Raw genomic sequence first — 26,968 nt, forward strand, 5'->3', positions numbered from 1 at the left:
ACAAAGCTTATTAAACCTGTCTCCAAATCAGCACACAGATGCAAAACACGACACTGACTTATTATTTACTAATTTTTGTGCACATCCACATAATGGAGGAGAGAAAATCCTCTGTCTCTTTGGTGACTGATTAGCCATGAAGAATGAGAAATGTAATCCAGATACGACTACCGAAGCAAGAAGAGTAAAATCCTGGACAAGATGGCCTGGAAAGTTTGTGAAATCTCCATCACTGGGGGATTTTGAAAGCAGCCCAGGCAACGGCTACTTTCAGCTGAGCTGCCATTGTCACGGGAAAGGTCAGGGCAGTAAAATGACTCTCAGGATTCCTCCCATCTGTTTTCTGTGGCTCCAAAAGTTTCCTGTTCTCTGCAACATTTGAGGTGTATTTGCACACAAGACCTGTCATGCACTGCGGTGTTCCAGAGGCAAGCAGCACATCAAGTAAAGCTTTCTCAACAGATTGCCTTGTCTGCATCTCTGTGCCAAGCAGCTAGAAAGGCTGAGGCACCCATGGGATGCTCTAATAAACACCCTGACCCAAATCTGGTTCAGAAACAGCCTATTTCCCCTGAAGAGCAGGATGACAGCACAACAGGAGGACACCCTCAGCCCCAGGACTGAGCTGCCAGGTCAGGACCTCCCAGGCCAGATGTGAAAGAAGATTAGCTCTCCTGTTGCCCACACCGCTGCTGACAGCATTTCTCTCCGGCAGCAGCCTCCTGCCCTCCCTGCCTGGCCCCATTCAGGCAGCCCCTCGAGGTTTCGAGCTCGACCCCAGGCTCCCCACGCAAGCAGGGAGGGGCACGTTCTGAAATGGCTCTTCACCGCTGGCTCCTTCGTTCCACGGCGGAACTCCGGTCGCAGCAGTCTCATTTGTTTGCTTCTATTGAGACGGAGGGGGTGGAGGGGAGGAGATGGGACGGGAGCTGCCCGAACATTCTGTTCTCAGGCAGAGCAAGAGCACCCTCTGCAGCTGGCTGCCCAGAGAGCAGGGGCGCTGGGAACGCCAGGATGATGCTGTGCCTCCGCAGAAGGACTCAGACCTGTTAAGCTGAGGTACGTGTAGGCTCCCAGATGTCTCCGGAGGGCCTGGGGTTCAGGGGAGGGTGACAATCACTTTGGTTCATCACAATTCTGACCTGGAAAGGCATTTGAACCAACTTGGCTGCTGAGAGCCACGTCTGACTTTCCAGGTTCTGGAGTGTTTCCAAAGATGAGTGTTGGAGCATCCCAAGGTGGACTCTCCTACACCCAGAGCACCAGGAAATCACAGGGTTGTCTTGCATGTCATGAGACTTCACAGGAATGCAAAATAATGTTTCATTTGTTTATTAGGCTCTGGGTGGGTTTTTTTACTAACTTGGGTCTTTCTGCCTTGTTGGAGAAGTTAGAAGAGTGTTTTCTTTCTCAGAAAGTGAAAGCAAAGAACCCTGTCTTATGAAGAACACATGATTCTCAAAGCTGCAGCTTCATGGTAACAACCAGAAGCTATTAAGCTGAGGAATGAGGAACACAGCTATTTGTCTCCTCCCAGCACTTCTCATCTTCTCTTAGGAATATAGATTTGTATCCTGTTTGCACTAAAGATTAAATTATTTTGTGTTTAGAAACAAATCAAAAGTCCCTCCTCCACCTCTTATCTGACCTTAGAGACAAGAATTTCTTTGCTAAATGTTCACAGATCCTCTGTTGATTGTTGATCAAAGAAAACATTGTGAATTTGACAGCCAGTGCCATACTTGATATATGGAATAGCACAAGGATGTGAGGGAACCTACTGTGATGCAAAATCCAGATCTCTGCTATTGGCAGGTCATCAGATCATATCCTCATGATAAAATCATTCACATCCATCACACAAGAATATCCCAGCTCTGAGGAGAGAGCTAAGATTTTTATGATCCTAGTGTAACCCTTTCTACAGCTTTTCCTGACAACAAGGGAGTGTAGGGCAATTAATAAACAGATTAGGGTCTGCTTTATTAATTTATTATGGGTTAAATACAACTAGAAAAACCTGTTTGTTTGAAAGTGTGGGCCAGGGGAGAGAGTTACATCACTGAATATTTCAGTTTAATGGTGCTGTAGATATGTATAACCCACTACAATAGGAAAGTAGCAGAAGGCTTCCTTATTTGTGTTTAAAATACCTCACAGGATGGGTCTCCAAGAAGCCGATGTTCATTCTCCTGATTCAAACCTTGCTATTAGAAAAGGCTGAAAAGAAAATCTCCAACAGAGCTTAAATCTCCTAGAGAGCTTAAATAATGTCTCCCTGGCAAGTATATTTATTGAAATGGCTTGGATTTTTCTGTTGAATTCCAAGAATGAAATTATTTGGGGTCAGTGAGGAAAGAAGAACGGACAAAAAGTAGCTTTTGGCTTGGAGCAGAATGGATATGTTTCTCTATTTTCAACAATAAAAGAGGTAAAATGGCACTTTCAAAACTCAGCTCTTCACTATGAAATGCCATTTTGACATTGTTTTCAAAGACACTCATTCAAACACCCAACATCTCCGTGATCAGCTACATGTCCCTAGAGCATCAAAAAGAATCCGTGTTCCTTGTCAACAAACACCAGCATTTCATTGTACCTGGTGACTTGCGCAGAAGTCCCATGGACATCAACAAGTTCCTTCTTGTGAAAATGTGTATCATTTCATATCTGTTTCTAAGGGGAAAGCAGACCAATTAAACAATAACCAGAAAAACCATTTCTGTGGATTTTTAGAGCTAGAATTTAATCCAGTTTTTTTCTCTCATTGTAGTAGACAATTACAGATAGACAGACTGTCCTGTCTCCTTAGTCAAAAAAAAAAAAATAAACTGAATTTTGCTTAGAGCTGGGACCCATTTGGCTTATTTGGAGATCTGAACCATATGATAATAACTAGAAATGACACAGCTGAACCCAGGGACTCCAAATTTCTAAATTCTGGAATCAGACCTAACTCGTGAGTTGGCTGGTCTCATCTCCGAAACTATGAATAACCCTTGCTCTCTCAAAGCTGAAAGGATAAGTTGACTTGAAATGGACCAGATTCATTAGGTTCCACTGATTTTCCTCCTTCCTATCAGCATTCTCAAACTGCTGGCATGTGTTTTCTCCCAGCTGCAGAACCTCTGCCTATGAGCAAGTACTGAAAGGCCCTTATGACTTCTTTTTCACCTCGCCTCTACACACCTTTTGCCTTCATGACAGGTCTTGGAAAGATGGACTATGCCACCTGCAGCACAGCTGCACTTAAAAGAGACTCCTGTAGTAGTGCTGTGACACACTTGAGCATCTGCAGAATACGACAACCTCTCTAAATCCTCCTCAGGCCCCCTTCCTGTAGGTGTTCCTGCTGTTCTCCCACAGCAGACCCCAGAAACACAGAAATCAATCTGGGAGGAACAGAGAAGATTACTTGGGTGCAGTCTCCTGCTTGCTCAGGCAAAAGCACCAGATTTTCTGAGGGGACATAATGCCTGTTACTACTGGGAGAGTCAGGAGGCTTCCGTGATTTGTGCACTACAAGAAAAGTGCTCTGAGATTTTTTTTCAGCGCTGCTGTTTTGCTCAAGCCAGGTTCATCAGTGCCCTGCTCATCTCTTGCACACACACAGAGCTGCTGGTCCCTAGTTCATTTGTTATGCAATTTAACCCTTAGGCGGGTGCTCTGGTCTCAACCCCAGACAGGGAGCAGCCCAGACAAACCAAGCAAAGAAAAATGCCCCTCAAACCACAGGGATCTGACTGTTCTTTTTATTTAAATTCTGTGTTCTTTCCGCAAAATACATCATTTTGCATTTCAAAAGCCAAGCCCTAGCCTTTCTTCTTGTAGGTAATTAGCTGGGAAAATGCCAATAGGTCCCAGTGTCCTTTTCAGGGCACAAAAAGGGTTATGATATTCCTGATCCAGGTCTCTGTACCTCCTCATTAACCTTGATCATTGTATAGGGCAAGTTCTCCTCAATGCGTGCTTTAAATTCCTGATTTGGAGGTCATGCACTGGTGATGCTCTACCCACCTTTAGGTGGAGGAGTGCTTTGAAGGAAGGCCATAAAATCACAATGCCACCATCCTCTAGACAAAGTGAAACAGCAGTCCCAAATGCTCACTCACAAAATATCATCTGCAGACACCAAGCAGCCTCCATCTGACTGTCAGCACCTGTCTCCAAAAGGGCCTGAGATGATGGTGTTGTCTGTGTGGCCCCAGAGGTGGCTGCGGGGAGGACAGAAAGCAGCCTGCAATCATGGGTGGCTATGGTTAAACAGTAGCTACATGAGCTTCAGTTGCAACAAGAGGGGATTATAAATTGAAGGGAAATAGAGCCCTTCTGAGGGAAAACATGACATTCCACCCATCTCCAGGCCGTGCTTAATTGACAAGGATCATTAGGAATAATTACCTTCAATTTTCAAAAGGGAGAAAAACATGGAGGTTAAGATTTTTGCCCCAGGGGCGCTTATATTACATAGTTTCAAAGACAGCATTTTGAGTTTGGACTCTAAAGCATTGGTTTCAAAACTGGGATTTGAAAGGGTTTTCAGGCAAGTATTTTTAGTAAACCAAAGAACATCACAGCCCAGAAAACAAGTCCAGGCTTTCTCACTCCTGACAAATAGTACAACCTTTTGGGCCAACCAGATCTTCTCCAAGATGCCTAATGTCGGGCACAACTGAACAACTAGCATAGTTTGGTCTCTTCTATAAGTACGGGTCATAAAAAGTAAATAAATTCCCTGTTTTGCATTTACGTAATTCTGATTACTTTGAAGCAATAAGTAGAGCAATTAGATAGTATTTTGCATGCACACTTGCACGTCTGTACTGTTAGAGAAGGTGGTTCCAGGCTAATGCTTGCCAACACAACTGGGCCATCAGTGTTTGAGCAGGATGCAATGTGGCTCAGATTCAGATGATATGTCTAACTTCTGTACAGGTGGTTTCCTTTATATGTCTACATGCAAACAGCAGCACTGCCAGTTTGCCCAAACTGCAGGCCCTGACGTCCAAGAGCTATTGTGTCTCCCGGTCACTCAAGGCAAGAGACCGCTCTCTCACTCCAAAGCCAACATACATGCTTCAGAATTTTGTCCTAATTTCCTTAGGCAAACTTGTGATGCGTTTGGTTATGATTTCTTCACTCTGAAGTCCCTCCTGTCATGGCCACATGCTCCTCATTTTGCATGACATTTTTGCTTGCACAAACAATCCTTTGTAGGCGCAAAATCTCTCATTTGTGCTTGCCAGTCAAGCAAGCCATTGTCTGCTCAGCCAGTCTTTGTGCCTGCAAAAATTCTAGGGCACATGCAAAGGCTGAACAGAAGAGCCTTTGGGACTCCCAATTTTCTAACCAGCCAAAGCCAAATGCATTTCTAACTCACAATGACCTCGTCGCAGTCAATGCAAACACACATCCATCCATCCATCCATCCATCCATCCATCCATCCGTCCATCCATCCATCCGTCCATCCCTGCACGAAGGCTGAAGTCCTGACCCTCTCCATGCTGATGGGAGCCCTGCCTCTGATTTCTGACAGATGACTGAACTTCCCTTGCGTGGCTTTTTCCAAGTCTCCCTTCAGCAGAAATGATGCTCCTCAGTTGCACATCCTCTGCCACTTGCAGCAGTAGAAGCAGCCACATGACCCAAGTAATTAAGGCACCGAGTGCTTCGACCGGCCGGCTCACTCCCGCATTCTGTTTGGTCACAAAAGAGCAGTCATGGACCGCTTCAGAAAACAGACCTGAACACAGAGACTCCATTGTCCCCAGGCCAGAAGAGATGGCTGCTGGGAAGAATTTGAAAGGCATAGGTTTCAGTATATATGTTGCTTTTCCATGAAACTATATACACTTTTGCAAATTATAAGCTGTTTCCTGTCTATGTTCCAGCACTTTGAGCTCAAATTAAAATCTCCTTAAAATTGGACCAGCAGGAGGGGGAAGAAGAAGGAGGCATTTGCTGGAGTTCTTGAGCAAATGGGAGGAATTTAAGGTCTTGTCCTCTGTAATTCCTCCCCTGTAAAGGAATGTACTTCACCAGGTTGCCACATACTGAAATAAACTTGGCAGAAGTGAGAGAAGCAATGTTTTCCTTCAGGTTTTTAATGCTTTTGGCTTGGATTGCATTCTCATTCCTTCTTCCTACTGCATTCTCCTGCCTTTCCATCCAGGTGCCACTTAACACACCGGCCATTTTGCCGAAGGGACACAGTAATAAAAGAAACCATTCCACCAGGCTGTGATGTTTTCCTTCCCCTTTGCCACTGGCGACCAGCAGACCTCCAGGCACCGGCCAAGGGATAGGTAATGTTTTATATGCCCCTTGCATGGGTTTGCTTGCATACCAATTACAGCCTGGCATGCCTCTGCCCCCCCTCCCCCAAGGATTGAGAACATCTGGAAGCATTCACAGTCCAAGCACAATCTGGCTCAAGTCCCAAACTGGAGGGAAAACAAACCAGGGAGCCTGGGAAGTCAAAGCGAGGTTCACTGAAACACACCAAGGACCTGCCTCTGATGTTTCTTCTCCTCTCTCTGCTGTGTGATGGGACTGCTATGAGGTGAAGAAATCCACCTGACTGCTGACTCCATGCTGTGCCTCTTTGGCATCACCAGGGATACTATCACCCATGCAATGGATCTCTCTTGTGGACTACTTTCTTCCTGTCTTCAAGAAGGACTCTGTTCTGGTCTCAAATGCCATAATCAAATATTTCAAGACTTGATCTTTTCCAGCCTTGTAAAACTGGTCTCCTGTTTCCCAGGGTCAGATTTGACAGTGCTTGCTGCATGCCTTGAGAGAGCACTCAGCCCCAGTGCAACTTGGAAAGGCACTTCATCTCTCAGGGAAGGGCTTTTCCCTCTAACACCAGTGCTCAGTCATGGCCCACTTTCACGCACCTCTTTCAGCCAGTGGAAATAGTTCAGTACCTGCCAGAGGAAAATTCAGGCCATGCACTTCACACACTGACAGCATCCTGAGGCACTGGTCTGCCTTTGCTGACTTTGCTCTGGAGGGATGGGCACCACTTCCCAAACTGATGCTGCAGCAGGCAGAGAGGTCAGTGCCAGCTGGCTGGGACAGCACAGAGCTCAGCATAATCCACCCTGCTTCTGAGGTGGGTTCTGTAGGATATGGTCAGTTCCATGCTGGCCTGGCTTGATTAGTACTGTGCTCCGGATACCTGGTTTAAAATCTGAAACTCAAAAAAAGTGAGGAAACCAAAGAGAATGGCTTGGTGTAGAAGAAAATATGGACTAGCCTTCACAAATTTTTCCTGATAGCTGTCCTCATAATGAAAGATGACACCATGGCAGAGGCATGTATGGACCAAGTATGTGCATGATTTGTAGCCTAAGATAAGTTCTCCATTCAGATTTTCATCCAACATTACAAAAAGCAGGAATAGTCTTTCTAGGCATATCATTGGTGGAAAATAGTAGAAAAAGAATGTGTCGAAAGTTTTAGATAATTTTCTTTGGCTTCTGTTCTGTTCCATATACACATAAAGACAAAGAGATAAAGACAGGAAATAGGCCCTCACTATGTTGGTTTGCTACTCTAATTGAAGTAGCAGTGACCCACAAGGCAGGCAGCACAACTGCGGTCTGATTCCACCTCAGCTTTCTGGATTAAGTTCACCAGCAACAGACCATTCCTTCATTTGCAGATGGCTCAGAATAAAGTACATATCAGAGGAATAACAGCAGAATGTATGTCCTAATCTGGACTAGGGAGGAGAGATGGATTTTTCAGTGCCTGATGCCTACCTCATGCTCCCAGAGGATGCTGGCCTTGTTAACTTCAAGTCTTGAGCAAGATCCTTGGCTTTTCAACATGGTGGGAACAGCAGCCTCTGTTTCTTTTAGTCATGGGAGTCAGGGGTGACCCTGCCAGCTCTGCTTGACTTTGCTAATTTATCCAATTCTCCCCTTGCACACCCTTGTTCACACTGAATATTGTTCCTCACTCTTTTGACATACCTGCAGCTTAGAAGGCAGAGAAGATGGTCATGAATCCATCCCAGGAGAGAACCAAGGAAAGGAACAGGAAGTCTGGTGGAGAGAGCTTGGTATACCAAAAATAAATGCAGTAAAAAGTGCTCCACCCGGACACAGGCATCCTGGTAGACAAGGACATATATTTATTTCAGAAAATATAAATCAGAATTCAACTGTGGCTTCATGTTTTATGGGGTGAATTTCATGGCAATAGATAAGTTTGTATTCTGTGAGACCAAGACAAGTACATTTATAAGGTCAGGAGAAGCAGGTACAGAACCAGCAAAAATACCATTTCCCTTCCTTCCCTCTCAGCTCACTTCAGCTCTGCTGCTAAGATTAAACAACACTGAGAATAAAGAAATTCCTTCATTTTTTCCAAATCCAGCTGGAAGGCTCTCAGATCTGAACTCAGCTAAACAAGCCAATTTTTCCGAAGTTGAATTTTATAAAGGAGAAAAACTAATACAGAGTCATAAAGAATGCATGCTGTCGCTCCTCTATGCCATGGTGTGCCTTCTGCTGGAGAACGTAGGGGTGCAGACTGGATATGCAGAGCTCAGAGGAGGAGCTCCTTCCTGCTCACACACGTACAACTGCCCTGGCAGCGTACATCTGTCAGCACAGGACTGCTCTGGCCCCATCTCCGTGCTGAAGGCAGGGGAGGCTGTAGCTGCAGTGGGCAATTTCAAGTTACCCAGCCCCTAGCTGCTCTCGGGGCCAAGTTGCTGCTCTGTTCCCCCTGTTAATGATCAGCTCCTTGTGATGTGTCCTGTGGGTTCCTTTGCTTTGCACCTCATCACAACCTGATGTCTTAGTCAGAGCCAAAAGAGTTAATACATCTGCCCTGTCGCTGTGGCATTTTCCCCTCCATACAAAGCAGAACACAAAAGCCTGTGTTGAGAGGCCTGTCATGGACAGGTGTATTTGTTAGGGTGCTCAGAAAAGATACTGACAAAGCAGATTTTTGCCTAATGAGGGAAAGAAAGAGAGGGAGAAAAAAAACCCCAACCCTGGGGAATCCCCATCCATTATAGTTTCATTATCTTTTCCACCCGAAGAAACAAACAAGGTAATTTTTGCTACAGCACTTGGGATTTTTCTGATCAGGATGGTTAGGTGCTGTCTGAAAACAAGGTACCCATGGTTTCTCTTTGGTCTTTTTGGTAATGCTTCATATGCCAACCTCAAAGACAACCACAGTGGCTATTGAGTGTGTAGATGAATTTGGTCAAACCTTTTTCCCACTTTCTGAGAGCTCCAGGGTAAAGCCTGGTCTGTGCAGGCTAGGGAAGGCAGAACCTCTAGATGTTCCAGTAGAGGCTGAAGGTGAGAGAGATTTAAGGTCCCTGTTCCAGGGCCCTGATCACACCGTAACTCCAGAGACCTAACCTTGGCCAGGGCAGGACTGATTACTGTTGTATCTGGCTGTGTAAGCTCTTAGCGGATGGGGAAATGAGCATCTCCAGAGATCAGTTTATCCAACCATTCTTGCTTCATTCCTGAAAGGCAATGAACCCTTCTAGTCTGAAAAAGAAAATAAATCTATTCTCTGTTCACTGATCCCAGGCTTTCCTATGCTAAGCATCACATGCTATATACTCTTAATTTTATTTCAAAAACACAAACAAACAACAACACACCAGTGGATGCATATATGGACTTTATCTTAATCCTGATTCCCCAGAGAGGCAGGGCTCCTTTAATATACCTCTGTTTCCTTATGGAACAGGAACACAACTTGGACATATCAAGTTCCAACCCACAGGGAGGGTTTATGAGCCAGCCATAAGAGCCTGAAACACGACTCCAAGATGTGTCTTTGAGAATATTGCCACTGAGAGCTCCTCAACTGAAAATGCTTCATATAAAAGCCTTAACTGGAACAGCCAAAGGAGAATGCTGGTGTCTGAGTACAGACTGAGGAATCAGCACATTCATTCAAAATTCAGATGCCAGCACTAAGACACATATGGAAACAGGCTCTATCCCTTCTAATATATATGATCATGGAGATCGAGTTCCTTGCAGGACCCAAGCCTCAGACAGACAGGAGATTTAGGCAATGGATGACCTTGAAAATGCTGCAGCATAAATCACCATGGAAATCCAGGAGGGTGGGTCTGTTTTCCCCATATGAATATTTAAAGAACACTCATTTTTTTCTAAGTGATAGATGACAAGCAGGTGGCCTGAAAACTGGAAGTATTCTTGCCATTTGTTCTGGGAGATTTCTTCACAGGTTTTGCATTTACTTCTTTATCTACTTATTTATTTATTGGTGGCTTGCCATTTTATTCTCCAAGGCCAGGAGTTGGTTTTGGAAACTTTCCTGGAGAACAGCGCTCCTGCTCTGGGATTGCTTTCTAAGCCTGGTTTTGATTTTAAGCAAGCAAGATCTGATTTCCCTGCTTTGCTCCAAGCTACCTTGCAGACCACGCTTTGGACCAGACCCTCGGCACTCACTACATGGTTGGGAATGTGCTGATTTCATTAGTGCATGAATACAGCCAGATCTGATCAGCCCAAAGGACCCAATACCTTTTCTTTGTCATTATGCAGTAACAGGTGCCCAGAGAAAAATACAAGGGCCAGGCAAGTGCACAGTGATACTGCCCTGGAGTGTTCTCCCACTCCCCGGTAAGACAGCGGCTCTGTGTTTAAAAGCCCTTTATTTACCCAGTCAGTTTTTGAATGCATGCCAGCTTTTTGCCCTTCCTAGCCTACTGTGGCAAGGAGCTCCTTTGGTTAATTTTTGGGAGTTAATATTTTTCTCCTTGCTTGTTTGTGTTCTTCATGCTTTTCCTGCTTTTACAGATATTTATAAAATCTTCTCCTGGCCACCTTGCTTCCCAGCTGAAGAGTTCTAGTCTGTTTATTTCTCTTACAAAAGCTCTTCTCCGCTTCTGATCACCTCTGTCAAGGGGGTGTGAGACACAGGTATGAAATCCCATCAGTCAGTCCCACCACCTGATGGGTCAGGGGAGTGGGGCAAGGCTGTTCGTACCTCTGCTGTGGCAGAGCTTGTACACACACGTCTCTATCCAGCACAAACATGTCTACCAAGAGCATCTTTTTAAAAACCTCAGTGGTTTTAAAACACAGATAGGAACTGGAAGGAAAACAAAAGTCATAAAGCAGAGGGCAAGATACTTTCCTCAGATAACCTGGTGACTGCAAAGTCCATCTGCAGGGTAGGTTAAAGAAACGAATGCCTAAGATATACTATCCAGGCATTAATGGAGACATCCACACAAGCCATTTCCTGGACCCAAGCAGTGGGAAAGCACTCTCCACTGGACAAAGCAGTAGTGGGACAGGGCCTAGAGAGATACTGGCAGGGAGAAAAAGTTCCTGAGCCTCAGTCTACCCCGGTTTATTTCCTCCCGCTACTCATTAGCATGAATAATAATGAGGTAACACGAGGAGGGGGCGTTGCTGGCAAGGCTGGTGACAGACCTAGTGATTCTCTAAGGAGAGTGTATGCAATTATCTGAATGAAGTAAGACTGAAGCCAGAGATAACCAGCACAAATAAATGAGCAGAGATGAGATCAGGCTGATGTCATTCACCCCAGGCAAATTTTGGATCTCTCTTCAGGCGGAAGTTTCACTAACCAGCACAGTGGAAATAGGAAATTGAAAACAAGACTCCGACCCATGAATTTCACCACTGAGTGCTAACACAACTGTCTCCCCAAAGCCAAGGAAGAGGCCAAGAGGGAGAGAAAAGATCAGGTTCCCATTTATCTAAGACTATCTTCTAGTCACCAGCAGTGCTTTGACATGATTGAGTGACTTCCAATGAGTCACTTCCCTTCAGCCTCCCCTTCCAACTTTCCTCCACCTTATGTTAGATGTTGGGCTTGTGGAGGTAAGACAGAAACCACACTCCAGTGGTCAAATCTAACAGACCAGATATCTGCCAAAGTTCCAGCAATTGTGCTATCAATTTTTTGGAAGTGTTAAGCACCACTTGACAGCAACAGGAGTCAGAGAAACTCAACAAGATTTTAAAGCAAAGCCAGAAAAGAAAATTGAGTTACTGCTGTCTTTTTTTTTTTTTTTTTTTTTTTTTTTTTTTTTTTTTTTTTTTTTTTTTTTTTTTTTTTTTTTTTTTCCCCAGTGAAAGCATATGTATAGAGAGCAGAGCTGCAGACTGGTGTCCCAGTGACTGACATGCAATCTCTTGGTGAAGACATTGGCCATGGATGCACAAGGGAGCATTCTTGTGCATCGTTTCCTTTGTTTATCTCACCAGCTGTATTTATAGATTTGCAAAATGCTCTCTACAGTCTGCAAATGACTGCTTCACACAGCTCACTCCATCTTCAAGATTTTTATGATGTGGACCCAATCCAACGTCTAGACCAATAATGACAGCTCACATCTCAGCCAAGCCTTTTCTTAATTGTCCACAGGTCTGGCAAGGAAATACAAACATTCATAGAAACAGCAACATTACTAAAAAGACTTTTGACCAGCTGGCATTTTTCCCTGCCAGTCTTGGGGCAGCTTCTTACTGTATATTTCCTAGAGCTCAACCAGTCTGGTCTTAAAATAGCTCAAATGATGGTGGTTCCCTGAAAAACAGAAAATGTAATGGCCAGAGATTTGCCTTCTGACTCTGTCTGTTGGGGTAAAACTTTGTTACTTCTTAACTCACCTGATGACCTCTCAGCTTTTATGACATGGTGTTACAGGAACAGGGTTTGGGGGTGTCTGTTGGGAAGGCTTCTCTATGCCCATCCTTCTTCCACATTGATGTGGCCACATTTCACATGTTGGAGCTCCAGAGCTGTGGGGTGTTCCAGTGTCAGTGGCAAAGTGCCCCTGGTCCCATTTAGGATACAAAGGCTCAACCACAGTGCAAAAATATTGTCCCAAGTGATGGCAGTTTGCATGAGAGGAAGTCTGGCAGTCCCATCATGGTATATGTCTTTGCAATCCTTTCCTTAAACTGTATGCTGCTCTTCTGGACATTCAGCATCTCCTGAAGGCTTTGTCCTTTGTTTGCAGCACAGATTTCTGTTACTTCTTTCCCCAGACAGCTGTCTTTCAATTTGGTGATCTTATCATACATCCATAGTTTCTCTGGCTCACTTCCAGATTTTTTTGTCTGTTCTCCCACTTTGGCTATGTATCATTGCCAAAAACATGTCCAAGGCCAAGTGTTGTGGTACAGGTGTGACTGTACCATCAGTCCTGACAAATCCTTCCTTATATTTCTCCAAGACTGAGATCCCCACAAAGATTGTCATGAAACCCTGAGACCATATGGTCTTGTGCCTTTGCATTCATCTCTGTATCCACCTATTTTTGTCTTGCAGGAGACTGTAAATTGGCTGGCTTACGCTTAATTTTGCAGTTTAAATAGCAACAGGCAAAAGGAGAGCGGAGTGGGGAAGGGAATGAGTCTGGTTCCTCAGTGTTCCCTCCACATCAGTGAACATTAGTAAGACAAAAATACAAACTGCTCATCTCTCTGGCACTTACAGGAAGGACCCCACCTCACCAACCTAGATCTTGGGTACCCCATCCCAGCAGGGTCTAAGCTTCACATGAATTCTGACACAAGCTATACTTTGTGGCATTAAATTACAATTAAGGTCTGAGCAGGCTTTATGAAAACTCCACGAAGAGAAAGAAGTTTCACCACAGCAACATTATCAGAGATCGCTGACTCAGCTGCTGCAACACCTCATTTTCAATTTCACAAAAGCTGCAGGATCCAGACTCCGATGCTGGGGGGCCTGGGGCTTCAAGATTTTGGTTGGGGCCTTTGTCCCCTTGCAAATTACCCATTGAAGACACAAGCAAAGCTGTGGGCTGTCATGCGATATGAAGCATTTTACTGCAGATGGGTTGGGGTTTTAAAATAATATGATACCATGCAATGAGCAGTTGGGAAACAGAGTTAGAGAGAGTGCCACTGGGAGACAGCAGCAGAGCCAAGAATTAAACCCATGGCTCCCAAGACCCAGACTAGCGGCTGAGCCACAGGATCATTCCTCTCCCCTTCCTGCAATTTCCCCAGCTGAGGGCCTGTAAGGTCCCTGCCATACCAGAACCCCACAGCCAGAGTAAATTTCCAAGGCATCCCTGCCAGAAAGACTGAAGCAATGCAGGGGCTTGTCCCTGCAGCACAGAAAGTGCTCTCACTGCCACCAAAGGCAATCTTTCTGTGCTTGCTGGCAGAGCCCAAGGAAGCTGCAGTTGCTTCAGCCTTCCAAGTATCAGCTTTCTTTTTCAGACACTAGAAACCCAGGCAGTCCAGTTTCCTTCATTCTGTACAAAGATTCTTCCCACACCACTAAAAAATGCAACCATCCCATTTCATATGCACAGTAAGAGAAGAAGCATGCCAGCCCATCAGGTTGTCAGAGTCAGAGTTTAGGAGGCACAATGGGAAGTTGAAATGCACAGCACATTGGATAGGAAAGCTTCAATCCATCAAAAAGAGCTTCCAGCAGCAGTCACCATGTGTTCTATTTGGTTCCCAACAGCCCCATTGAAGCACTCAGGTGCAATGGCAAGTGATCATTCTGTGGTTGAACTCAAGTGGAGTCGGATTTCGAATGTACCAGTGAGAAACGTCCACTGTATCCCAAGTTATTCAGGAACCCCAGAGGAGCAAAAGAAATAACACATACAACCATGTCTAAATGAGTGGTGCATAGGAAGACTATTTCTAGATATTTCTGATCTCCTGACCTTGAGTTTGTAAGCAGAACACTCTATTAATTTCATTTTTATTTGGTGTAATAACAGCAGACTTCCTTCATGTCTCTATTACTCTTCTAACCACTTCATTGCACTAGGAAAGTGTGTTCATCTGGACATTCACCATAAACGCTGTCTTCTGCATAGTCATGATCTTTGGGAGAAAGCTTTTCCCTTTTTTGCCTTTCCTTTTTGTTCAGAGATAATATGGTCATAGATACATGCATGTAGCCCTGTTAAAACCCACTTCCATGTGGAACCAGCTATCACTGTTCAGCTGGTTATTAGCAGCAAAGGGACTGAGCCAGATGGACACATCACTGCACACTTGTGGTAATGACAACACTGCCCTGGCACACAAATGATAGGGTTTCTAATGTCCTCCGCTTCATCATTCCATAGAAGTCTAGGTCTTCCAGACTGGAACACAGTGCTTTAGGCTACTTGGGGCATTGGTACTGTAGAAAGAAAATAGATGGGTGTGTAGGTGGTTGGAGACTTGCCAAGCCAACAAAAATAGCTGAGCAATACCACAGCCTAAGCCAAGAATGGATAATGCCTAATTTTTTAAGAAACTCTTATATTGCCTTCCAGGTGTTTCAGGTAAATGCAGCTTAATGTTGCAACTTTATCAATGTACTCCACCAGACCTATCATGGGCCTGCATTGCTCCCCCAAAAAAACACTCCCAGGATGGTAGGCCCTCCTGTGACCTGGATACTGAGACCTGCATCCAGCTTTTGGGCTGTTAGTTAGTTAACCCTATAAAAATCTAAACAGAGAAAGTGACCATGAGATACAGCGTCCCCTCTCATTTGACAATGCTCTTCATCTTGGATAAAAACATCAAGGCTTCCCAGCTGCATAAATCCTTTCTCTTTGTAAGGACACATTAGGCAGATGGCAAACTGCTCTAGGCGTTGATTCCACACAAAAATTCTCACATTTGGAGCATGACATCAATTTGGCCCATTGGTCACATGAATTCCCAGGCCTGCATTTCTCCTCCCTTTTTTGCTTCTTGGGTTGTTGCTAACAGAAAAACCCACATTTCCCCCATTCTGCAAAGACTTTTTGCAAGGACAGGAGTGTTTCTTCCCCAAGGTTAAAGCAGCTCCAGAAGAGCCATGTAGAATGGACAAGTTTGTTCAATTGGGAGGAAAGAAAAATCACAATAGCTCCAGGAAAAACCTGGCATAGCTGTTCTTTGTTTGACACTAGTGTCCAGTCTACCCAGCCTAGGCAGGACTCTCCTGCAGGAATGTTTCATTGCCTGTCTGCCCACACCATGGGCTGCATTCACAGATCATGGGTCACCTGCTTCTGGGGACACAAGACTGAGGTTTAACAGGTGCATTCCTCAGGGGGCCACAAACCCTTTTGAGGAATGTAAATAAAACCCATTTCCACTTGTAAACTGTAGATAATAATTCTTGTCAGACCTCCTTTGCCTAGTAAATTTGCTGCTCCTCCAAAGACAAGAGACACATAATCCCCACCACTTCTGACCTGACCAGTCAGAGCCACAAGGTAGCTCTTTACTCACAGTTTGGTAGGAAGGTTTTGCTAAAAGAAATTTTGAACTCCAAGTCCTGCACCCACAGAAAAAGCCTTAATTTGCTTTGGTATCTTGTTCCATCTGGAAACAGCAAATTACAAACTAGATAAAAAGAACAGTGTCAGCCCTACTCTGCGTACACTCTTGTAAAAATGGAACCCATGGGTCTCCAACAAGTGCACCTCCACTTAAAGTAGCAGTGACATAGACTGTGAGTAGCTCTAATTCAACCAGAGCTCTTAATGGAATGCTATGGTAAAAGCAGCAAAGTGGGACAGTCATTCCTAGAGCTAACAGCAGGAAATTAAATTTGACACCTCTGTGGATATAAATGCATATTTAAAAAACTGTACACTCGGCTTTGGAATAATTTCATTGAAACTGCAGCAGATTTTCCATCCTTTGAAGTCTTCAGGGGAAGACTGAACCCATATTCAGATGACCTACTCTAGACGCTTCACTTAGTTATTGCACACACTATGCACTAAAGAAAAAAAAATTAAAAATCAAGAAATTCTGGTTGTCTTCTCTCCAAAGCTATAAGATCATTGGATACCTATGCAGTCAAGGAAGAGAGATAGTCATGACATGAAGTCAGTTTCCTGGAACTGCTGGCCTGCATTTTGTTGTGGCAGCCTTCTCCATGACAGGTTTTGGCTTTACCTCAAACCGGTGAATTCAACAAATTAATCACCAGAGAAATTTTTACAGAGTTTGGTTTATCTGCCACGTGTCAGAATTTATCTTCATAACTGTCTTTCCCAGCCTTACTGTGCGGGGACCACTACTCAATAGCCTTTGGGAAGGACCAAGGTTCTTGGATAAAGTAGAGATTGTCAGCTAGATAAATGGCAATCAGCTAAAAGTTCGTTAAGGGACTTTCTGCTAGAGCAATAGCTTTGGGGTTTTTGTCAGCTAGGACAGAGTAAAGGAGAAAACCAGAACCATCATTTCCCCCTTCTGTGGGATGAATATATCCAACAGCTCCCTAATCTGTCCCCACTGGTGACCATCCTTCCACTCCACGCATGAACACCATGACCGGAATAACCCAATCGCCATTTGTACTCAGCAAAGAAGGGTTAAGCAAGGCCAAGAGCACCTTGTAAACAGACTGAAAGTGTAACCTTTGCTTATAAATCATGAATTCAGCCCCAGAACATGCCTTTAATCCTGTAATTACATTCAGAACTCACTGTTTCAGTCAAGGAAATACTAGCTCCTCTCCAAATGGCACTGAGGCTGACCTTAAATGATACGCTAGCTCCCCGAAATGGCCACAGAGCTCCAGGGCTGCCAGCCTCCCATTCCTGGTCAGTGGCACAGGGAGGGGGACACGCCCGGCTGTGTCCCCTGGAGTTCTGTGAGGCTCCCCTGTGGGGCCCTGCTTCCCACCAGCAGCTCCCTGAGAGAGGAAAACTGCCCACAGACAGCGGGTTGGCTTTGCCCTTGTGGCTGGCAGGAGACCAGATCCTCCACAGCTTGGGAGCAGTCAGGACCTCAGCCACGGGCAACGGGGCAGGCATTACTGGTGGAACACGGTGTGCCTTCTTGCAGCTCTCCTCCTTTTGTGGGCACAGCCTATCCCCACCATCCCTCGGGAATGAACAGTGGTCAGGAGCAGTGTGAGAGCAACCAGGCAGCTCCCTTTCCAATTCCAGCTCTTCTTCTGCGCCAGCATCTCCCTACAAGCAGACTGAAGTCTCTCTCTGGTCTCTGAATGGCTGCAAGAGGCAATACACCTCACTAGACCATCCTCAGGCTGGTGCCCTGTCAGATTCCTGCCTGTGCCACTCAGCTCTTACTCACAGACGAAAGGCTGGGAACTTCAAGAGTTTTCCACCACAACAGAAATGGGGGGTGGTCATCTGCCCTTGAGTAACTCTATAACAGCGACTTGTGCACCCAAGGTTTTCATTTATTCCCAGAGCATCTATAGTATCTTTTTCTGGTGAGCCCCAGGGTTATTTTCATCCCTATTCACCTCCTCTCCATATCTACTTCCTGCAGAAAACGTGCACCAACAGCTTAATACATGTGCTTGGGGAAGATTTTCAGGCCTGACCATCATCCTTCCTCAGATATGTTATCTTCCAGTAATTTCTGAGTCACTCCAGGTAGATCAGCAAGAAAATAAAAATCATAAAAAAGGGGAACCATAGTGGCAGTATAGCACCTGGCTCCCAGCTGCTCTGTCCTGGGATATTTACTTGAGCTAAAACTTGCTGAATGTTATCAGAGCTTTCAGTTTCCACTGGGAAATGGAGTTGCTTTCTAGACTCATTAGTCTTAGGACATAACAATGTGCTGTTTCTGAGGCATCTCAACTGGACAAATGAAGCACAGATCTATTATTTCCAAAGAGTGGCTGGCAAGATCCTACAATGAGCAGATGTTCTGCCAGCACCTCCTGAATTGCTGGAGTTCTTGAAGTTGTAAACAGGGTTATCACATTGCAGTGAACTCCAAGATCTCTCTGGATTGGATCCATTTTCCATCCCCTTCGTGGGAGTGATCCAGGAGCTGGATGATTCATTAGCAGCGACTGGCCAGAGCACACAGCAGCAGCACATGTCCTGGGTTTTATGGGAGTAGTTGTGTTACTAGTAATGTCCTCACTGCAGAAACAGTGGTGTGAGTTTCACCTCGTAGTTGCCTCACTGCTGTCCTTACTGAATCTTCACTTGGAAGATCTTGCCTTCCTCCTAAGCTTGCTTTGCTCAGCATCTCAAGGACAGGAAATACCAAAGGCAAAGCTGGACCAACAGGTCATGGTCTGTTAGTGGCACATCAAACAACACAGTCTCAAATGTCAAGGGGAAACATACACCCATGGTGCCCCTTTAAATGGTGTATACATCACACTGGGCAAGAAATTCAAATATTCATATCCCTCTGCCAAAAACCTACATCTGCAGAGATGATGTGGTGACCTGACCATCCGTCTGAGGTCAGATGAGATGCAGAGGATACCACTGTCTTATCCAGGGTCTGTAGGTACAAATGTGTTTCATTGTTTGTACCTGCAAGGACACCACAACAGCCTGTCAGCCCAGATGGAAAAGAAAGTTCCCTGGCTCTTTAGCTTTGGAACTGTTAAGGACAGTAAGTAAGGGCAAAGGGTAATACTGGTTTGTGTAGTTGGGTAGAACTGGCTGTTGAAGTCATATTTGGTTTTCAAACCTGCTGTTGAAAACAATTCTTGCAGTTGAGCCAGTACATATCAATCTCTCGAGTCCTAACCTCTAACTCAGCAACTAGGAATTCACTCACTTCCTCTTAGAAAGCTCGAGCATAGTAGTTCTGCAAGGATACTGAATTTCTAAATGTGCGATAATCTTACACCTTTGCTCACAATCAAGTAATTTCTTGCTAGAAAAGTCTCCTTCAGCTTTTACAACCCATATCTCCAAATACACTCTTGTTTTCTCCCATCTCCATTGCAAAATGTTAGCAACCAGACTAGATGTGTGTCATTCCAGCAACACGTGGCTGATAGCTTTTTAGGCTTGGCTCACTCTCTGGGGGAAGATTGCCCAGAGCTGATCTGTTCCCCAGTGCTAAGGAGAGATTGCAGCTAAGAAGCATTTTTCAGAGTTACATCCCAACTTTTACAGGCCACAAATAATTAATCTTGCCCAAAGCACGGTAAAAATCTTCCATCTTATGCATGGGATACATGCCCCTGAGTTTTACTATTTCTCTGTAATTTCTTCTAAGCCCATATATTCCCTGTGACAGCAAGGCAGATGCATTCAATTTAGTGCATTGAAGGGAAGGAAGAACAACTTCTTCTTTATTTGAGGGTCTTCCTCCTGTCACTGCTGTTACCACAGAATGCATTTGAGCAGGTTAAACTGACCTCCATTAGCACCCTGTGCTGCTGAGATAATACCACAGCACTATAACAACTTAGATTGTCAAACTTGGCTGCCGTGGTAAGGCACGACCATTGTAGAACTGATTTATGTGACCAAATGAATGTGGTGCGGTTGAATTTGCCTTCAGAAATCACAGCTTTTCCACAAGAACTCCTCCTCTCCCCTCGAGGTCTGCAGTGAGATTTTAGCAGAACAGGTAGCTCCAGGATGAGAGGAAGTGGACCTCACATTATTGGTTTTTTTCTGCCATGCAATTTGGGGAAGGTTGAACTGAGGAAAAGGAGAGCCCGGACACCATGCACTGACAGGAGTGGAAAATTGGCTGCAGAGCAAGAGCTGTCAGGTGATTCCCAATGGAATTCTTTCTAAGTGGGAAGGAAGTTGCTTATGGAATACCACAAGGATTAGCACTGGGTCTGCACAGCTTTTAATTATTTGTATTGCATAAATTAGAGCTGGGGAGCACTTGGAGCAGAAAAAAATGCCTTACCTGGCAAGCCAACTCTTATTCCTCCAAACCAAGCTTTTGCTCTGTTTCATGCCTACTCTCCATTCTTCCTCCCTTTCAGACCTCTACTCTCCATCATTAGCCAACCTTTTTTTTTTTTTTTTTTTACCCCTCCTTTTTTCCCTTCTTTTGCTCCAAGATTGTGCGAAACAATGCTATACTCCAATATGGTCTGTAGGTACTGCAATTCCACCAGCTTGTGAACTCAAAAAGAGGCGCAGTCAAGGCTGTGCTGGCATTTTGACCTTTAACCTGTTCATTGCCAATCATTAGTGATAGGCAATTACTTAGAGCCTTGTTGCAGAATGTCACTGTGCCGTCCTATAACAGGAGAGTCTCTGCCCCCAAAATTCAAGGAGCCATGAGCCAGGTGTAGGCAGGAACCTCACATTGTCACTGATCTCTCTGTCCCAAGTTCCGCTCTAGTCATGTATGGGATTGGTACCTGAGCATGACAAAGTCCAGACAGTAGTGTTACTGACGTGTGGCCTGGGCAGCCTAAAGGGCTACGCCCACCCACTCCAGTGGGCATGGAACTGGAAGCAGATCTGGGATCTGCTACATCTGCCCAGTCTACCAATGACCAACATTTTGGATGAGTGCAGTATCCAGGCTAAGTGGGACCAGACCCAGCACGCAGGTTATTTTCAGATTTGCTATGCAAGGAATTTCTGGTGCAGTGACACCTGGGAGGTGACAGAAGACAAGCTCACTTCACACCACCATCACTGCCATAGCGTTGATTACTGTGCAGAAGGACATCGCCACTTTCAGGGAGCATCTTTATTTCCAGTCCCACTAAAATGGGGGTTGGGGACTTGTTCTTTAATTTAAAGAAGTGACAGAGAACTGGCAGCCCCTTGGCTTTGCAGAGGTGGGATCTGTCCCACTTCAATGGGTCAGCTGGCTGAAGAAATTGAGGCTGAACATGAGCCATCTGCAGAGCCACATTTCTATCACTCACTGTCTTCTTTCTCAGCTAAGGCACTATCACTATTCAATGATGAAACCAACACAATCTGCAGCTTCACAGGATAAGCATGCAGTTTGGGAGGAAAAGTCAGGAGCCATAAATTTTGCAGTTAAAAGGAATCATCTGAGCAGTTATTTGCATTTTTCCAACAAAGCTTTATTATTTTTTTTTTTTTAAAGAGCTGAACGAAAACATATGAGAAAAGGATACACAGCCTCATTTACAGGCATATGAACTGCTTTCTTCAGATAAGACTAAAGAAATAAATGTTCAGCCTGGGAGTAACTCCATCAGCTCCTACACAATCACACAAAGTCTGAATCTGATTCACAGAACAGAAGAAAACAAACAAATTAACTCCAAAAAGGTCAAACAGCCAAAGAAAGTGAGAGGAGTGGAATGGGAAACCCAGTCAGTGGTTTCCCTCATGTCCTGAACTTCTTGTAGGCTTGAACCCTGAACCCACAACGTAAGCACAGACATTTTTCATTACAACAGAGGTATTTCAAAGCATTGGGAACTTTGGCAGTTGAGCCTTATTCTGCCCATACAGCCCCCACCAGGAGCCAAAAGGGATCAGTTTCATTGCTAAGGTGGCTAACTAGGATCAGATGAGGACTGAGGTTTGGGGTTGCTTGTCCTTATGCTCTACAGTCACTCATCCAGCAGCAAGGCAGCTAGAAAGTTATGGGGTGCAAATGGATGTTCCCTTCAGACTGACCTTTCCTGGGAAAAGCAAATTCATCGAGGCAAAAGCTTTTCTGGCCCTGGTACATTTTCATCCAGTGAAATATTGGCACTTCCACTCGCAGGAACGAAGATTTCCATCCCAAACCAATGCGATATCCTTTCTCTGACAACCGCCAAAAACTTAATGCCTCAGAGGAAAGCAATAAACTGCCACAGCACACCAGGCCAATTTTGTGTGGCTAAAAGGAGCAGAGGATTGGGCTAATTCCTTCCTGGCTTCCAGGATGATCTCTTTGCTGATGCCTGAGATCTCATTACTTCCCTCCTTCTCTTGCATGACTGCAAGCACATCTGCATCTGCACTTCACTGTGTTGCGAGCCACCGCATTTCTGAAATTTCTGGTGTCTGCTCTCCATCCTGCATGCCAGGCAATCCCCTGCTGCCATGATCAGCTGCACCAGCCAAACCCCTTCTGTAATCATTGAGGTGGGAAAACAAGCATCCCATATGTCCACATGGACATAGATTAAACAAAAATCTCCATGGCTTTGCTCTGCTTAGACAACAACCACAACAACCCACAGGAGGGTTGTACAGTCATCTCAGAGGGTGATGCTCGCTTTGTGACATGCAGTCACAGGCCATAGCCCGGACTTACCTGGTTTTGTCTGTCACCCCCTGTTACCATGACTTCCTAAGAAACATGAGTGGTGTGATGCACATCTGCTCTGCCACGTGTAATTTTTAACCCAGTTGGTTTCTTTCACCAATTTCCATAATGGGAGCTCAGGGTGATAGTTCAACACATTTGGGAAAGTGTGTCTGAAACTGAATCCTGCTCTTATAAGAGAAATGTGATTAGCCACCACAGCATCTACCTGAGACACCACATACTTTTTGAAGGGCTTCAGCCATGGGACAAGTTTCAGCAAGAACCTTCTGAGAAAGCAAAATGAGCCAGATGTAAGGCAGGGCTTTTCAAGTACTTTGGTACCCACCGTCCTGCCCTGTCTCCTTCCGACACAGAGCAGAGTAACCTCTTAGAAGGAAGAAGGATGAGGCAGAGAGGCAGAAGCAGCAGTAGCACCAGAGCACACTCAAACAGCATGAAAGAAGAGCCATGCATGGGAAGACACAACCTATTCTCCAGTGGCTCAGCCCCAGAGCTATGTAGAAGGACAGAAAACCTCCTTACAGTGAAGTCAAGCTGCAGTGGAAAACCTTTGGCTTGGAAAGGAAGAACGTTTTGCGTGGAGGCTTAATTACATGCATGATGTATCCCTTCTGAGGAACATTGAAGAGGGAAAAGCGTTTCCATTGAAACAATAACAGAAAGGGAAAGTTTCCATGACCCTGTTCTCAGGATAAACAGAGGGATGGGGAGCAAGAGCTCACAGTCTATTGTTTGCCGACAACTTTGCTTTGTGTTTCTGAAACCAACCAATCAAGAACACAGAGGGCTGCCAGACTTCCTGTAAACCCCACCTTCTCATTCCTCCTATTTTACAAAGTGCCTTTTATTTTTGACATTATTCCCTAAATGAACAGGCTTATGCAATCTCACTCATTCTCCATCTGCCCCTCCCCATAGCAGCTCTGAAACGCAAAGGTCCTTTCCACTGAGTTTGCTCAAAGGGAAGAGGTCTCAAAGATAGGCAGCTACTGTCAGACTTGTGAAAAGGTTTTCAAGAGAGGACACAGTCTGTATTACGGATCTGGGTGTTATTAGGGATCTCACAGTAGGGTGAGAGATGAACTCAGCCGTACCAATCCACACAGTTGCACCATCACTTACTACACTACATTTAGGCGCTAAGGTCTGGCTGCCCAAGGGTCACAGCCTTGGTCAAGGATTAGCAAGAGCTGATATGCACCAAGCCAAAATCAAACCCCATTTCCCACAGCATCTGAGGTGCTGCACCCCTCTGAGCCCAGATGTTGCTGGGCCTGGAGATGCCTCTAGATTACACATGGGAACATTAGAAAGCAAGAAGGCTTTTCTGGAGTAAAACAGCTAACAGAACCTCACCAGCAGCCACAGGCAGAAAGTAAACTCAGTGCCAAAGAAGTCACAGCCTGTGAGACTTGGTCTTGAGTATCGCAGCCGTTCTGCTAGGGCTGTCTCTGTGCTCTCCACGGGAGATAGAAAGGGACCTATACCTCCTTACAAAGAGTCTGGCAGCAGCTGGTAAATGCTTTTGGATGGCCTCACTCTTTGAGAGGGGATCAGCTCCAGCACAGCAGAATCAAAGGCATTACAAAGCTTTGTATGGGTGCTGTGCTCTGGGGTGTGTCTCTGGTACAAGTCCCTGGAGAAGAGAAATAAGGACTCGTCACAGAGTTTCTGACCTGGCCCCTAGGAAGCAGTTCACAGAAATGTTCCTCACAGCCTGGTTTAATGTTCTTGTACCTCGGGGCTGTGTCTGGTGGTCTCTGTCTCTTTGATGGGGTGACAGTTCCCCTCTCTTCCCAGAAGGAAGATATGATTGTGCAATGTTTCCATCATCACAGAAGGGGAAAATGAGAAGCTGCCCCATGGATCTATGGCATGGCTGGACTCAGAGCAACTCGGCGAGAGGTCTTACGCTGTTAGCAACAACTTGCCAGCCCCTCCATGCCTCATTTTTCCAGCAGAGCCCTCTGAATCCTATTGGTCCTGCAGCTGCAATGCTCAGATCACAGAAACACTGGGAATGACACTAGTAGATTGGTTGCAGGCTCCCACATTTTGCAAGACTGTTTCAGGCACTCTTGTTTCCCTTGGGGACATTATTGATGTGTCCAAACACATCAGCAGCAGAATCACCAGCAGAGACCAAGTTTCTCAAGCTGCCACCCCCTATTGCAGCAGCAAGAAACCAAAGGAACAAGCCTTGGCTTCAGGGAAGGGGCTGAGCCCATCAGCTGTCTCACACTACCGTGGGAGTGCAAAGCTGAGCAACCCTGCCCTTTTCTCCACACCCACCAAGGAATGGGTGCTGTGGGCATGAAGCATCTCTGTGGTTCAGAGAAGCAAACTTCCTGGCAAAGGGTACCCCCCTCGGATGGCATCCCAATGTTTTCCCCACTCCAGCCTCTCTGCCAGCCAGACTCCATCTCTCTAGCTGTCACTTTGTCATGTGTCTTCTCCTTCCCAGCTGTGCTGAGGCTCCTCCATCCACTGTCATGCAGTGGAGGTCACCACAAATTGCTGACTCCCTGTGTCTGCAGAAACATGCCCCATCACTGGGGGGTGGGAGAGAAGAGGTCTTTAGCTCTGTGCCAAACACACACACCCTCCAACACTGATTGTTTTCCCTGCAAGGCTGCCACGGCTCCGAGGAAAGCTCCCTGAACCCACAAAGCAGCTACTGGCTCAGACAACACAGCCTCAGGGCCCTAAGCCCAGCTGTGGCTCTGTGCCCCAGCCCCTGCACTCACACACATTTTCCACTTCACACAGATGCTGCTCAGCTAACCAGAGGCCAGGCTGCAGGAGTCAGCAAACCTCCAAAGGGGAGGCCAGGAAGGAAGAAGACTCCAGGGTAGGCAGCTCTTTGCTCTGGGGTAGGCAGTCCCTCTGGTCTGAGCATCCCTCTCAGCAAGGAGCAGCACTGCCTGACAAGGTGCCTGCACAGGAGGCACCTCTCACTATCGTGGTGTAACTTCAACAACAAACCTCCATCTCCAGCCACTTTACCTCCCCACTCTTGTTGCAGAGCAACTTTCAATCACCAACAGTATTTACATTTCCTTGTCTTTCCCTGGGAGAGCTCAGCAACCTGCTGAAAACCATCATCCCTTTCCTGGAACTTCAGGTACCTGTTGGCCTCTTTAAGATGGAGAAGACAAGTTCTTTGCTCCTGGTTCACCAAAGAGCTGTGAAAAGATTGGAGCTCTGCTGCTCTCCTGTCTCCTCAAAAAATGGCAGTGGAATTGAGGCTGAGGGCAGATGCTTCAGCTGGGACCCTTGGAAAGACAAAATAACCACTGGCCTTCAAGTACTGCTATGGAGAAACACTGTGCCCACTACTCTTCCAGAGGTCAACTGGGAAGATCTGTGGTGGTTATCCTACTCGACAGACTAAAACTGAGCAGCATCAGTGACGCCAGGTTCCCTTCCCTCCTGGGAAGGACCAAGTAAAATGTCTTGCCTCTGAGTGTGACATGGCTAGGGGAGCTCTCAACAGCTCTATGTTTTTAATGTGCTCACAGCCTCCTTCAAAATAGATAAAATGCAAAATCTGGTGTCTCCCCAAAACCACTGAAACCTTTTGTATACACGTATTGCTGCCAAGTCCAGCCCAAGGTAGTCAAGACTAGTGTTAAGCAGCTGGATTCACACCCCAGATTTTCCTACCTGCATTGTGTCTTTCACAGTTGTTCATGCTCCAGCATTGCTCAGAGCTAAATCAGCAAAGTCTGGGTCTCTCAAGGTAAACTCCTAACAACTTGGGGCTCTATGCTGAGACTTGAGAAGTGAATACACAGTGACCACCTGAACAACACTTCTTTATGTGACCAAGGTCACATTTGAACTTAAACTCCCAAGTAAATAACCCCTTACAGATTCTTCTGTGCTTCTTTTGATTTATACCCTACACAAGAAGGGCTTCTTGGTGCCTCCCAGTGTCTACCCATGAGAAATCTTA

Source organism: Hirundo rustica, chromosome 7, assembly GCF_015227805.2.
Source record: "Hirundo rustica isolate bHirRus1 chromosome 7, bHirRus1.pri.v3, whole genome shotgun sequence".
NCBI lineage: Eukaryota > Metazoa > Chordata > Aves > Passeriformes > Hirundinidae > Hirundo > Hirundo rustica.